Source organism: Bombina bombina, chromosome 5 (genome assembly GCF_027579735.1).
Source record: "Bombina bombina isolate aBomBom1 chromosome 5, aBomBom1.pri, whole genome shotgun sequence".
Lineage (NCBI taxonomy): Eukaryota > Metazoa > Chordata > Amphibia > Anura > Bombinatoridae > Bombina > Bombina bombina.
Window position 1 is genome coordinate 443,814,144 of NC_069503.1, and position 15,340 is coordinate 443,829,483.

Consider the following 15,340-nt stretch of genomic DNA (forward strand, 5'->3'; position numbering starts at 1 on the left):
TTGGGTAATTCATTTACTCCTTCTAAACGTTTTAAGCAATTATATCCTGTGCCATCTGTCAGATTAGAGTTTTGGGACAAAATCCCTAAGGTTGATGGAGCTGTCTCTACTCTTGCTATATCTTTAGCGGATGTTGCTGCAGCTTCAACTTTTTGGTTAGAAGCTTTAGCGCAACAAGTAACAGATCATAATTCTCATAGCATTATTATTCTTCTTCAACATGCTAATAATTTTATTTGTGATGCCATCTTTGATATCATTAGAGTTGATGTCAGGTATATTTTAGCTAGAAGAGCTTTATGGCTTAAAACTTGGAATGCTGATATGTCTTCTAAGTCTACTCTGCTTTCCCTTTCTTTCCAGGGTAATAAATTGTTTGGTTCTCAGTTGGATTCTATTATCTCAACTGTTACTGGAGGGAAAGGAACTTTTTTACCACAGGATAAAAAATCTAAAGGTAAATTTAGGTCTAATAATCGTTTTCGTTCCTTTTGTCACAACAAGGAACAAAAGCCTGATCCTTCATCCTCAGGAGCGGTATCAGTTTGGAAACCATCTCCAGTCTGGAATAAATCCAAGCCTTTTAGAAAATCAAAGCCAGCTCCTAAGTCCACATGAAGGTGCAGCCCTCATTCCAGCTCAGCTGGTAGGGGGCAGATTACGTTTTTTCAAAGAAATTTGGATCAATTCCGTTCACAATCTTTGGATTCAGAACATTGTTTCAGAAGGGTACAGAATTGGCTTCAAGATAAGGCCTCCTGCAAAGAGATTTTTTCTTTCCCGTGTCCCAGTAAACCCAGCGAAGGCTCAAGTATTTCTGAAATGTGTTTCAGATCTAGAGTTGGCTGGAGTAATTATGCCAGTTCCAGTTCTGGAACAGGGACTGGGGTTTTATTCAAATCTCTTCATTGTACCAAAGAAGGAGAATTCCTTCAGACCAGTTCTGGATCTAAAAATATTGAATCGTTATGTAAGGATACCAACATTCAAAATGGTAACTATAAGGACTATCCTGCCTTTTGTTCAGCAAGGGCATTATATGTCTACTATAGATTTACAGGATGCATATCTGCATATTCCGATTCATCCAGATCACTATCAGTTTCTGAGATTCTCTTTCCTAGACAAGCATTACCAGTTTGTGGCTCTGCCATTTGGCCTAGCTACAGCTCCAAGAAGTTTTACAAAGGTTCTCGGTGCCCTTCTGTCTGTAATCAGAGATCAGGGTATTGTGGTATTTCCTTATTTGGACGATATCTTGGTACTTGCTCAGTCTTCACATTTAGCAGAATCTCATACGAATCGACTTGTGTTGTTTCTTCAACATCATGGTTGGAGGATCAATTTACCAAAAAGTTCATTGATTCCTCAGACACAGGTAACCTTTTTAGGTTTCCAGATAGATTCAGTGTCCATGACTCTATCTTTGACAGACAAGAGACGTCTAAAATTGATATCAGCTTGTCGAAACCTTCAGTCACCATCATTCCCTTCGGTAGCCTTATGCATGGAAATTCTAGGTCTTATGACTGCTGCATCGGACGCGATCCCCTTTGCTCGTTTTCACATGCGACCTCTTCAGCTCTGTATGCTGAACCAGTGGTGCAGGGATTACACAAAGATATCTCAATTAATATCTTTAAAACCGATTGTACGACACTCTCTGACGTGGTGGACAGATCACCATCGTTTAGTTCAGGGGGCTTCTTTTGTTCTTCCGACCTGGACTGTAATTTCAACAGATGCAAGTCTTACAGGTTGGGGAGCTGTGTGGGGGTCTCTGACAGCACAAGGGGTTTGGGAATCTCAGGAGGTGAGATTACCGATCAATATTTTGGAACTCCGTGCAATTTTCAGAGATCTTCAGTTTTGGCCTCTTCTAAAGAGAGAATCGTTCATTTGTTTTCAGACAGACAATGTCACAACTGTGGCATACATCAATCATCAAGGAGGGACTCACAGTCCTCTGGCTATGAAAGAAGTATCTCGAATTCTGGTATGGGCGGAATCCAGCTCCTGTCTAGTTTCTGCGGTTCATATCCCAGGTATAGACAATTGGGAAGCGGATTATCTCAGTCGCCAAACATTACATCCGGGCGAATGGTCTCTTCACCCAGAGGTATTTCTTCAGATTGTTCAAAGGTGGGGACTTCCAGAAATAGATCTGATGGCCTCTCATCTAAACAAGAAACTTCCCAGGTATCTGTCCAGATCCAGGGATCCTCAAGCGGAAGCAGTGGATGCATTGTCACTTCCTTGGAAGTATCATCCTGCCTATATCTTTCCGCCTCTAGTTCTTCTTCCAAGAGTAATCTCCAAGATTCTGAAGGAATGCTCGTTTGTTCTGCTGGTAGCTCTAGCATGGCCTCACAGGTTTTGGTATGCGGATCTTGTCCGGATGGCCTCTTGCCAACCGTGGACTCTTCCGTTAAGGCCAGACCTTCTGTCGCAAGGTCCTTTTTTCCATCAGGATCTCAAATCCTTAAATTTAAAGGTATGGAGATTGAACGCTTGATTCTTAGTCAAAGAGGTTTCTCTGACTCTGTGATTAATACTATGTTACAGGCTCGTAAATCTGTATCTAGGGAGATATATTATAGAGTCTGCAAGACTTATATTTCTTGGTGTCTTTCTCATCATTTTTCCTGGCATTCTTTTAGAATTCCGAGAATATTACAGTTTCTTCAGGATGGTTTGGATAAAGGTTTGTCTGCAAGTTCCTTGAAAGGACAAATCTCTGCTCTTTCTGTTCTTTTTCACAGAAAGATTGCTAATCTTCCTGATATTCATTGTTTTGTACAAGCTTTGGTTCGTATAAAACCTGTCATTAAGTCAATTTCTCCTCCTTGGAGTTTGAATTTGGTTCTGGGCGCTCTTCAAGCTCCTCCGTTTGAACCTATGCATTCATTGGACATTAAATTACTTTCTTGGAAAGTTTTGTTCCTTTTGGCCATCTCTTCTGCCAGAAGAGTTTCTGAATTATCTGCTCTTTCTTGTGAGTCTCCTTTTCTGATTTTTCACCAGGATAAGGCGGTGTTGCGAACTTCTTTTAAATTTTTACCTAAGGTTGTGAATTCCAACAACATTAGTAGAGAAATTGTGGTTCCTTCATTATGTCCTAATCCTAAGAATTCTAAGGAGAAATCATTGCATTCTTTGGATGTAGTTAGAGCTTTGAAATATTATGTTGAAGCTACTAAGAATTTCCGAAAGACTTCTAGTCTATTTGTTATCTTTTCCGGTTCTAGGAAAGGTCAGAAGGCCTCTGCCATTTCTTTGGCATCTTGGTTGAAATCTTTAATTCATCATGCTTATGTCGAGTCGGGTAGAACTCCGCCTCAAAGGATTACAGCTCATTCTACTAGGTCAGTTTCTACTTCCTGGGCGTTTAGGAATGAAGCTTCGGTTGATCAGATTTGCAAAGCAGCAACTTGGTCTTCTTTGCATACTTTTACTAAATTCTACCATTTTGATGTGTTTTCTTCTTCTGAAGCTGTCTTTGGTAGAAAAGTACTTCAGGCAGTTGTTTCAGTTTGAATCTTCCGCTTATATTTTCAGTTTTTTTCTTTATAAGATTTAAACTTTATTTTTGGGTGTGGATTTTTTTCAGCGGAATTGGCTGTCTTTATTTTATCCCTCCCTCTCTAGTGACTCTTGCGTGGAAGATCCACATCTTGGGTAGTCATTATCCCATACGTCACTAGCTCATGGACTCTTGCTAATTACATGAAAGAAAACATAATTTATGTAAGAACTTACCTGATAAATTAATTTCTTTCATATTAGCAAGAGTCCATGAGGCCCACCCTTTTTTTTGTGGTGGTTATGATTTTTTTGTATAAAGCACAATTATTCCAATTCCTTATATTTATGCTTCACACTTTTTTCTTATCACCCCACTTCTTGGCTATTCGTTAAACTGATTTGTGGGTGTGGTGAGGGGTGTATTTATAGGCATTTTGAGGTTTGGGAAACTTTGCCCCTCCTGGTAGGAATGTATATCCCATACGTCACTAGCTCATGGACTCTTGCTAATATGAAAGAAATGAATTTATCAGGTAAGTTCTTACATAAATTATGTTTTTGAACCCCTAATCTGATGCCCCCAACATCGCAGAATCCTACATTATATTTATTAACCCCTAATCTGCCCCCCCAACATCGCCGCAACTATATTAAATTTATTAACCCCTAATCTGCCGCCGCCAACGTCGCCGCCACTATAATAAATTTATTAACCCCTAAACCTAAGTCTAACCCTAACACCCCCCTAACTTAAATATAATTTAAATAAATCTAAATAAATTTACTACAATTAAATAAATTAATCCTATTTAAAACTAAATACTTACCTATAAAATAAACCATAAGATAGCTACAATATAACTAATAGTTAAATTGTAGCTAGCTTAGGATTTATTTTTATTTTTGCAGGCAACTTTGTATTTATTTTAACTAGGTACAATAGTTATTAAATAGTTATTAACTATTTAATAACTTCCTAGTTAAAATAAGTACAAATTTACCTGTAAAATAAATCCTAACCTAAATTACAATTACACCTAACACTACACTATCATTAAATTAATTAAATAAATTACCTACAATTACCTACAATTAAATTAAATAAACTAAAGTACAAAAGCAAACAAACAAACAAACACTAAATTACAGAAAATAAAAAAAGAATTACAATTCTTTTAAACTAATTACACCTAATCTAATCCCCCTAATAAAATAAAAAAGCCCCCGAAAATAATAAAATTCCCTACCCTATAGTAAATTACAAATAGCCCTTAAAAGGGCCTTTTGCGGGGCATTGCCCCAAAGTAATCAGCTCTTTTACCTGTAAAAAAAAGACAGTACCCCCCCAACATTACAACCCACCATCCACACACCCAACCCTACTCTAAAACCCACCCAATCCCCCCTTAAAAAAACCTAACACTACCCCGTTGAAGATCACCCTACCTTGAGCCGTCTTCACCCAGCCGGGCACAAGTGGACGTCCAGAGGGGCAGAAGTCTTCATCCGATCCGGCCAGAAGAGGACCTCCAGACCGGCAGAAGTCTTCATCCAGGTGGCATCTTCTATCTTCTTCCATCCAGAGCGGAGCGGGTCCATCTTGAAGACATCCGACGCTGAGCATCCTCTTCCATCCGACGGTGACTGAAGAATGAAGGTTCCTTTCAGTGACGTCATCCAAGATGGCGTCCCTTGAATTCCCATTGGCTGATAGAATCCTATCAGCCAATCAGAATTAAGGTAGGAAAAATCCTATTGGCTGATGCAATCAGCCAATAGGATTGATCTCGCATTCTATTGGCTGTTCCAATCAGCCAATAGAATGTGAGCTCAATCCTATTGGCTGATTGGATCAGTCAATAGGATTGAACTTCAATCCTATTGGCTGATTGCTTCAGCCAATAGGATTTTTCCTACCTTAATTCCGATTGGCTGATAGGATTCTATCAGCCATTCGGAATTGAAGGGACGCCATCTTGGATGACGTCACTTAAAGGAACCTTCATTCTTCAGTCGCCGTCGGATGGAAGAGGATGCTCCGTGTCGGATGTCTTCAAGATGGACCCGCTCCGCTCCGGATGGAAGAAGATAGAAGATGTCGCCTGGATGAAGACTTCTGCCGGTCTGGAGGTCCTCTTCTGGCCGGATCGGATGAAGACTTCTGCCCCTCTGGACATCCACTTGTGCCCGGCTGGGTGAAGACGGCTCAAGGTAGGGTGATCTTCAAGGGGGTAGTGTTAGGTTTTTTTAAGGGGGGATTGGGTGGGTTTTAGAGTAAGGTTGGGTGTGTGGGTGGTGGGTTGTAATGTTGGGGGGGTTGTCTTTTTCTTTACAGGTAAAAGAGCTGATTACTTTGGGGCAATGCCCCGCAAAAGGCCCTTTTAAGGGCTATTTGTAATTTAGTATAGGGTAGGGGATTTTATTATTTTGGGGGGCTTTTTTATTTTATTAGGGGGATTAGATTAGGTGTAATTAGATTTAAAAAAATGTAATTCTTTTTTTATTTTCTGTAATTTAGTTTTTTTTTTGGTACCTAGTTAAAATAAATACAAAGTTGCCTGTAAAATAAAAATCAATCCTAAGCTAGCTACAATGTAACTATTAGTTATATTGTAGCTAGCTTAGGGTTTATTTTATCGGTAAGTATTTAGTTTTAAATAGGATTAATTTATTTAATAGTAGTAAATTTATTTCATTTTATTTAAATTATATTTAAGTTAGGGGGTGTTAGGGTTAGACTTAGGGGTTAATAAATGTAATATAGTAGCGGCGACGTTGGGGGCGGCAGATTAGGGGTTAATAAATGTAGTTAGGTGTCGGAGATGTTAGGGACGGCAGATTAGGGGTTAATAAAATTTAACTAGTGTTTGCGAGGCGGGAGTGCGGCTGTTTAGGGGTTAATCAATTTATTAAAGTGCCGGTGATGTCCAGTCAGCAGATTAGGGGTTAAACATTTTAGTTAAGTGTTTCCGATGTTGGGGGGGGGCTCGGTTTAGGGGTTAATAGGTAGTTTATGGGTGTTAGTGTACTTTTTTATCACTTTAGTTAAGAGCTTTATGTTCTGGCGTTAGCCCATAAAACTCTTAACTACTGACTTTTAAATGCGGTAGGAGGCTTGCCAGGAGAGGGTCTACCGCTCACTTTTTCAGGCGATCGTAATACCGGGGTTAGGCAAATCCGATTAAAAAGATAGGATACGCAATTGACGTAAGGGGATTTGCGGTATGCTAAAATCGCGGAGCGGTAGACCCTCTCCTGTCTGACTCGTAATACCAGCGGGCGTTAAAAAGCAGTGTTGGGACCCCTCAACGCTGCTTTTTAAGGCTAACGCAAGACTCGTAATCTAGCCGAGTGTTATCTATATGGCCCACAATAACTCTACGGGAGTGAGCACAATGTTATCTATATGGCACACAGGAACTAACACCCTCTAGTTGTGATTTTTTTTAAAAAAATGCATTCAGATAAGAGGCGGCCTTCTAGGGCTAAGACATTAGCATATGAGCCTACCAAGAGAACAAAGCAAAATTTGTGATAAAAGTCAATTGGAAAGTTGTTAAAAATTACATGCCCCATCTGAATCATGAACGTTTATTTTTCACTAGAATGTCCCTTTAAATTTGTATTAGTTTTTGGGAGGAATATCAGTCTGTTGGCAGAATGATAGAAGCCATCACATTTAGTTTTAACAGTTGTAATAAATGAATGATCATATCACAGCAATTGGAAAACAGCACACCTTTGTCTCTGTGATGGGGCACGGAATGCAGAACTTGCCAGGTTCCTTTATACAATCTAGAACATATAAATTCCAGCCTCCAAATTCTGCATAAAAAAACTTTATTCTTTCCACATATGGTCCAGGACAAACAATACGTTTCAGGCCTTTACTAGGCCCTTAGTCATGTATACTGATTATACACAGGTTTGTGCTTTTTATACTTTCACCTGTTACCTGTTACCATGGGAGCATTTTTAGACTCAATGGTGACATCTTGTGGATATAAACCATTACTACATCTCTTCAAAAAATGGTCCCATGTGCATAATTCCAGTATATATAGTCACATAAAATCACTTAAAACCTATATATACAATTTAAAAAATGAGATCACAGAACTTAGTTTCAGGATTATTACAAACCAAATTCAATCACAATTATTAATGAATTTCTAATATCCGAGAAACAGAGGAAAAAACAGGGAAAAATAGGTAATTAAGCCAAATAAAAAAAAAAAAAATTAATTCAATTTAATTTAAAGAAATAGATTCCAATCATAATCCTTGTTGAGACCTTTGGGGGTAAGGGATTCCAGTTTATAAATAAATCCAGAACATTTCTCTGGTCTTCAATAAATGTTCTCTATCCCCTCCCCTCCTAGGCTTAACAATCCTCTCTATGATCTGGAACCTCAACTGGCTTATGTTGTGGCCCATAGAGAGGAAGTGAGAGGATACAGGTGCATCTTTATTTTTTCATCTGATGTTAGACTTATGTTCCGTTATCCTCTTTCTTACCTCTCTACAGGTCTCGCACACATAAATCAATCCACATGGACACTTGATTAAATAAATAACAAATGTGGATCTACATGTCATGTAGTCTCTTATTTGAAACTTCTTGCCATTTATTGGATGATAAAAGTTTTCCCCTTTTATCATAGAACTGCAATGACTACAGTTAAGGCATGGATAGCAACCCTTTCTTTTTGTACCTATGGTTGTCTGGATACTGGTTCTTTCACTGCCTATATCAGTGTGTACTAACATATCCTTAATGATTTAATTTTTTCTATAGGCCACCATTGGTACTTTTTTAAACTCTTCCACCTGTGGATTACATTTCCTCAATATATGCCAATACTTTTTGAGAATTCCTGTAATGTTTCTGCTTAATTTGTTATACTGAGTCACAAATATCCTGTTGTCCCTTTCCTGTGTTTCATTTTTATTTGTCTTATTCCCATTATTGACTGAATTTAATTGTTCTTGAACAAATTCAGTGGGGTAGCCCCTATTGATGAACTTATCTGCCTTTTCCTCCAATCTGTATTTGCATCTATTAGTATCAGATACTATTCGTTTTACTCTTGTGAATTGTCTTTTTGGAATTGCTTTGAATAAATTTTTTAGGGTGGTAACTACCATATTTCAACAAATTATTTCGATCTGTACTCTTGATGTATAAATCTGTCCTTAAAAAACCCTTCTCAACATACACATGTGTCCAAGTATTCTATACCTATTTCGCTCAAATTTAGAGTAAATTTTTACCCTCTCACAGTCTCACTGAGTCATTTAGATCCTGGACAAAAGCTAATAGGCTACCAACATCGCCCCCCACACGCCAAACACATCATCTATGTACCTCCACCAGGAGGCACCATAGAGTTGGAACAAACCATGAGGATACACAAAGTGTTCTTCAAAGCTGTTCATGAATATGTTGGCGTATGTGGGGGCGACGTTGGAGCCCATAGCTGTCCCCTGTTTTTGTAAATAGAAGGAGTCCATAAATAGAAAATAATTTTGATGTAATATTACTGACAAAAGATGTATTAAAAAGCTAATTTCTCCCTCTGTATATTCACTGTCAGATCTCAATAAGTTTTTAACTGCTTTAATGCCACTGGTGTGTTTAATTGAAGTGTACAAACTACACACATCTATACAGAATACATTTATCACCAATATAGCCTAAATCTTTAATCTTTGACAAAAAATCATTTGTGTCATTTAAATGGGATGTGGTTTTCTTAATCAGTGCCTGAATTTTTCTGTGAATATATCATGTTTAACTGCCTGTTACAAGATGTTATTTTTCTCTTTGCCTATCTGAATTGTGTGATCCCTGGGTAATTCCTGATATACATTTGTGTCTGCCAATTGTCTCTTGATCTCTTCTATATAATCTGACCTGTTTAAGATGACTACAGTCCCGCCCTTGTCCGCTTCTTTTATGATAATATCAGTATTTTGTCTTAGTGATTGTATTGATAACTTATCTTTTCTGTTTTTGTACCAGTTTCCTCTTTCTCTCTCTCTTAAAAAGATGTTCCACTTCTCTCTGTACCAAATTCATATATGTGCTTATACTATGGGTACTTATTAGTGTCATCAAATTTAACATGATCCTTTTTTTACATTACTAAGGTGATCCTGTTGTGTAGAAAAATAAATGTTAAGTTTTAATTTCCTAAAGAACCTCTGCAAGTCCTTTTTGATAGTGAAATCCTTGCAAAAATAATCTAAACAATATGAAAGACCTTTGTTTAGAACCAATTGTTCCTCTTCTTTCAAAATATAATTAGATATATTGTGCACTAAATTATCATCAACTCTGCGTGTATCTAATTTAATAAGTGATTCAAAATTCAAACATATTAGTGAATTATTCGTGCATTTAGTCCCATTATTAGTAGTCACATTGGTAACAGAAATATTAGAGGAATCATGCCCCTGTTTGTCTCGTTTCATGTTTTCCCAGCATAATCTTTCAGAGACACCTGTGTTATTAACGTGATTCAGTCAATTAATTTTTCTAGAGCATGGCGACAATTTTTTGTTGGTATAAAGTTCATTGGATGCAATATACGTCGAGTCATCTTTGCATATATCAGTGTGGCTACAGGATTGGTCATATTTGTTTGCATCATTAAATGCCTCAACTTGTCAGATGTCAGCCCCTTTTGCATTGTAATCATTAGGGTTAACCGTCAATTCATGACTAATAAGCTCATTATCATTTCGGAGCAGTATATTTTGTCCCCCATACCTCTTTTCTCCAGCGGGCTGACTCCCCATCTCCATCAGCACTGATGCAGCTAGTAGTGACCTCGCTGCATCCCATGTGTTCAACGTGATCGTTGTCATCATCTGACATCATCCCTTGGCCGGTTGTATTTCCTTTGATGTTTCCTCCCGGCACAGTGGTATTGACATCCAAGTCTTCTGTTAAAAAACTCACTGAAGACTCGGATCCACTATGGGCATCATCTTGAGCTTGTGTGAAAACATTGTATTGTTTGTCCTGGACCATATGTGGAAAGAATAAAGGTTTTTTTATGCAGAATTTGTAGGCTTGAATTCATATGTTCTAGATTGGATAAAGGAACCTGGCAAGTTCTGCATTCCGTGCCCCATCACATAGACAAAAGTGTGCTGTTTTTCAATTGCTGTGAAACTATTATTGAGTTGCCACGGAAGTACGTGCACATCATTATGGCTGAAGGTATGACACCAAATTAAACTGTTGATATACAAATGGGTCCAAGGATATTTGGATATGATAAGGAGACTGCACAACAGATTAATGCCAATGTAGCAGGCAACAGAGATTTTTTTAAAAATTGCTCCTGAAGCTACTGGTAGATTATTTGAAAAAGAGAGCAAAAAGAAGATGGTACTAGAGTTACATGCAATAACCCTATCAGAATATCATAGGGTGCAGCGCATTCCTAGGGGGCTGAGAATGTCCACACCTTGTTTGCTGATCGAAAAGATTACTGTGAAAAATTTGAGAGCATAATTAACAAGTGCTCATTTGACCTTATAACATGGACTGTGGAATATGCTCAATTAGAGATAAATAAATATAAAGACAGCATAAATCAACAGAAGGAGCAGCATGTACAAACCTTACCTCGGAATGAATATAAGAAATTGGTAATGGAAGTTGAAAAATCTGTGACTGAATACAGGAAACAGTTGGAAACTCGCAAACCCCTGAAATTCATAAGGGATGAACAGGATTACTGTCATGGTATTGTCTACAGGTGGCGCCAGAACACAGGATTTGATCATCAGGGAAGGAGCTTTAACATCAACCCATGGGAGCAGAGGAGACAAACAAAGTAGTCACAAGCTCAAGATGATGCCCATAGTGGATCAGAGTCTTCAGTGAGTTTTTTAACAGAAGACTCGGATGTCGATACCACCGTGCTGGAAGGAAACATCAAAGGAAATACAACCGGCCAAGGGATAACCTCAGAGCGACAACGATCACGTTGAACAAGTGGAATGCAACAAGGACGCTACTAGCTGCATCAGTGCCGATGGAGATGGGGAGTCAGCCCACTGGAGAAAAGAGGTATGGGGGACAAAATATACTGCTACGAAAAGATAATGAGCAGATTAGTCATGAACTGACGGTTAACCCTAATGATTACAATGCAAAAGGGGCTGACATCCGACAAGTTGAGGCATTTAATGATGCAAACGAATATGACCAATCCTGTAGCCTCAATGATATATGTAAAGATAACTCAACGTATATTACATCTAATAAACTTTATACCAACAAAATATTGTCGCCATGCTCTAGAAAAAAATTAATGGACTGAATCACGTTACTAACACAGGTGTCTCTGTAAGATTGTGCTTGGAAAACATGAAACGAGACAAACAGGGACATGATTCCTCTAATATTTCTGTTACCAATATGACTACTAATAATGGGACTAAATGCACGAATAATTCACTAATATGTTTGAATTTTGAATCACTTATTAAATTAGATACCCGTAGAGTTGATGTTAATTTAGTGCACAATATATCTAATTATATTTTGAAAGAAGAGGAACAATTGGTTCTAAACAAAGATCTTTCACATTGTTTAGATGATTTTTGTGATGATTTCACTGTCCAAAAGGACTTGCAGAGGTACTTTAGGAAATTAAAACTTAAAATGTATTTTTCTACATAACAGGATCACCTTAGTAATGTAAAAAAGGATAATGTTAAATTTGATGACACTAATAAGTATGGTATTCCTAAAAATGTAAATTTACACCTACATCTACCCATAGTATAAGCACATATAGGAATTTGGTACAGAGAGAAGTGGAACATCTTTTTAAGAGAGAGAGAGAAAGAGGAAACTGGTACAAAAAACAGAAAAGATAAATTAGCAATACAATCACTAAGACAAAATACTGATATTATCATAAAAGAAGCGGACAAGGGTGGGACTGTAGTCATCTTAAACAGGTCAGATTATATAGAAGAGATCAAGAGACAATTGGCATACAAGAATGTATATCAGGAATTACCCAGGGACCCCACAATTCAGATAGGCAAATAGATAAATAACATCTTGGAACAGGTAGTTAAACATGATATAATCACAGAAAAATTCAGGATAGCTTTAACTATTGAAAACCCAATTAGATCTGTTCTATATGTACTGCCTAAGATACATAAAGCAAGAGAGAAACCACCAGGGCGGACTATTGTGGCTGGCATAGGGTCTGTTTTTTCACCTATTGCAGTATTCTTAGATAGGGTATTACAGCCACTGATTAAGAAAACCACATCCCATTTAAAAGACACAAATTATTTTTTGTCAAAGATTAAAGATTTAGGCTATATTGGTGATAAATGTATTCTGTTTTCCCTAGATGTGTGTAGTTTGTGCACTTTAATTAAAGACACCAGTGGCATTAAAGCAGTTAAAAACTTATTGAGATCTGACAGTGAATATACAGAGGGAAAAATTAGCTTTTTAATAAATCTTTTGTCAGTAATATTACATCAAAATTATTTTCTATTTATGGACTCCTATTTACAAAAACAAGGGACAGCTATGGGCTCCAACGTCGCTCCCACATACGCCAACATATTCATGAACAGCTTTGAGGAGCACTTTGTGCATCCTCGTGGTTTGTTCCAACTCTATGGTGCCTCCTGGTGGAGGTACTTAGATGATGTGTTTGGCATGTGGGGGGGGCGATGTTGGTAGCCTATTAGCTTTTGTCCAGGATCTAAATGACTCAGTGAAAGGGTAAAAATTTACTCTAAATATGAGCGAAATAGGTATAGAATACTTGGACACATATGTGCATGTTGAGAAGGGTTTTCTAAGGACAGATTTATACATCAAGAGTACAGATCGAAATAATTTGTTGAAATATGGTAGTTGTCACACTAAAAATGTATTCAAAGCAATTCCAAAAAGTCAATTCACAAGAGTAAAACGAATAGTATCTGATACTAATAGATGCAAATACAGATTGGAGGAACTGGAATATGCGTTCATCAATAGGGGTTACCCCACTGAATTGGTTCAAGAACAACTGAATTCAGTCAATAATGGGAATAAGACAAATAAAAATAAAACACAGGAAAGGGACAACATGATATTTGTGACTCAGTTTAACAAATTAAGCAGAAAAATTGCAGGAATTCTCAAAAAGTATTGGCATATATTGAGGGAATGTAATCCACAGGTGGAAGAGTTTAAAAAAGTACCAATGGTGGCCTATAGAAAAAAATCAAATCATTAAGGATATGTTAGTACACACTGATATAGGCAGTGAAAGAACCAGTATCCAGACAACCATAGGTACAAAAAGAAAGGGGTGCTATCCATACCTTAACTGTAGTCATTGCAGTTCTATGATAAAAGGGGAAATCTTTTATTATCCAATAAATGGGAAGAAGTTTCAAATAAGAGACTGCATGACATGTAGATCTACATTTGTTATTTATTTAATCAAGTGTCCATGTGGATTGATTTATGTGGGCGAGACCTGTAGAGAGGTAAGGGAGAGGATGACGGAAAATAAGTCTAATATCAGACAGAAAAATAAAGATGCACCTGTATCCTCTCACTTCCTCTCTATGGGCCACAACATAAGCCAGTTGAGGTTCCAGATCATAGAGAGGATTGTTAAGCCTAGAAGGGGAGGGGATAGAGAACATTTATTGAAGACCAGAGAAATGTTCTGGATTTATAAACTGGAATACTTTACCCCCAAAGGTCTCAACAAGGATTATGATTGGAATCCATTTCTTTAAATTAAATTGAATTAAATTTTTTTTTCTTTGGCTTAATTACCTCTTTTTCCCTGTTTTTCCCTCTGTTTCTCGGATATTAGAAATTCATTAATAATTGTGATTGAATTTGGTTTGTAATAATCCTGCTACTAAGTGCTGTGATCTCCTTTTTAAATTGTATATATAGGTTTTAAGTGATTTTATGTGAATATATATATATATTGGAATTATGCACATGGGACCATTTTTTGAAGAGATGTAGTAATAGTTTATATCCACAAGATGTCCATTGAGTCTGAAAATGCTCCCATGTTAACAGGTGAGAGTATAAAAAGCACAAGCCTGTGTATAATCAGTATACATGACTAAGGGCCTAGTAAAGGCCTGAAACGTTGTATTGTTTGTCCTGGACCATATGTGGAAAGAATAAAGGTTTTTTATGCAGAATTTGGAGGCTGGAATTCATATGTACTAGTTTGTTTAATTAGAAACAGGATCCCTGACTACAGACCCTATGTGAGTAAATGAATACTATTTATATCCTTTTGTGCTTCTGCTGCCAGAGAAATCCAACACATTTTTAGGTTTCCTATTCTGTTCTGAAACAAATTACTACACACAGCGAATTATCAACTAATTTGTCAGTTATATATATTACTCCTTTCAAATGATGGTAATGAAAAAAATAGACATTAATGAATTAATTTGATGAATATTAAAGAGATATTAAACCCAAAAATGTAATTTGTGATTCAGAGTATACAATTTAATAAAAGATTCCAATTGACTTCTATTATCAAATTTGCGTTGTTCCCATGATATTCTTTCTTTAAGAGCTACCTAGGTAGGCATCTGGATCACTACATGGCAGGAAATAGTGTTGCCATCTAGTGCTCTTGTAAATGGATAACATTGTTGCAAAACTGCTGCCATATAGTGATCCAGACATGTGCATGCTCCTGAATTAATGTCCCTGCTTTAGAAAATTTGATAATAGAAGTCAATTAGAAAAACAAATTTGGGGTTTCCAGTCCCTTTA

At 37.2% G+C, this 15,340-nt stretch overlaps 1 protein-coding gene across 3 annotated transcripts in view; it reads left to right on the plus strand.

Annotated features, from left to right (window-relative positions):
• The window catches only part of DDC (dopa decarboxylase), a 222,497-nt gene that overhangs the window by 189,231 nt on the left and 17,926 nt on the right, over positions 1-15,340 (plus strand). The gene's annotated exons all lie outside the window — the stretch shown is intronic.